Source organism: Penaeus monodon, chromosome 32 (genome assembly GCF_015228065.2).
Source record: "Penaeus monodon isolate SGIC_2016 chromosome 32, NSTDA_Pmon_1, whole genome shotgun sequence".
NCBI classification, from domain to species: Eukaryota; Metazoa; Arthropoda; class Malacostraca; order Decapoda; family Penaeidae; genus Penaeus; species Penaeus monodon.
The window spans coordinates 14292511-14293405 of record NC_051417.1 but is presented as its reverse complement, the minus strand read 5'-3'; positions in this window follow the sequence as shown (position 1 = coordinate 14293405).

Below are 895 nucleotides of genomic sequence, written 5' to 3'. Positions count from 1 at the left end.
GAAAATTGCAGGCCACGTGGAGGTGTGTTTTATCACTTCATGTTAGCAAAGCAAACTTTAAAACCAGGAAAGCACACATGAGGAATGTCTCAAGGAATATAGATTTGAAGAGGAATGACATAGTTAGAAAATGGTGAATTTAGTTGAGCAACAAATGAAATTATACTCATGTTGTTTATCGACCAATTAGAGAAAATTTGATATTTGTATAATCTGTCAAATCCCAAGACTTAAGATTTTGTTAATTTGCATTAATTGGCACTTAACCATTTCAGTATGTTTTAGGCCAGTTTCTATCATTACTTTAATGCCTTTTAAACAAAGAAGGAATGGCTATTCCTTTCTACAGATACTTCAGGCATGAGGAACAAATATACAATCATTAATTTCAAAATCACATTATATTCCACAATATATTACAAACAGTTCCAAACCGGAACAGCTGGACATTACCAATAATAAGCGAATTAACACACTTTACTGAACCTGTTTGTAGTCACCATTCCAGATTTTATAGACAGGAATACAAATGTTTGTAGTTACTTTACCTTGTTATGCTTACTTGTATGGAGTATCCATAGGGCCCCAGAACAAAACCAATGCACTTGGAAATTAGAAGGGTGGGTTAATAATTATGCAAAAAGAATGCACACCTACCTTTGTGGGTCATTCAAAACCCCTCTTAGTTTTAGATGTTTTTGTGATAAGAAAAAGATTTTGATACAGATCAAATCTTCTATTATTTTAGCTTACAAGATTGAAAATGTAGAGTATTATATAAAGGATAATAGAATTTGTGTCGCATTGCTGTATTGTTAACTTTAGGGATGCTGCTGAAGTAAATGGGAAAATAGATAACTTTGGGTTTACTGAATAACTAATGAAACCTACTTAC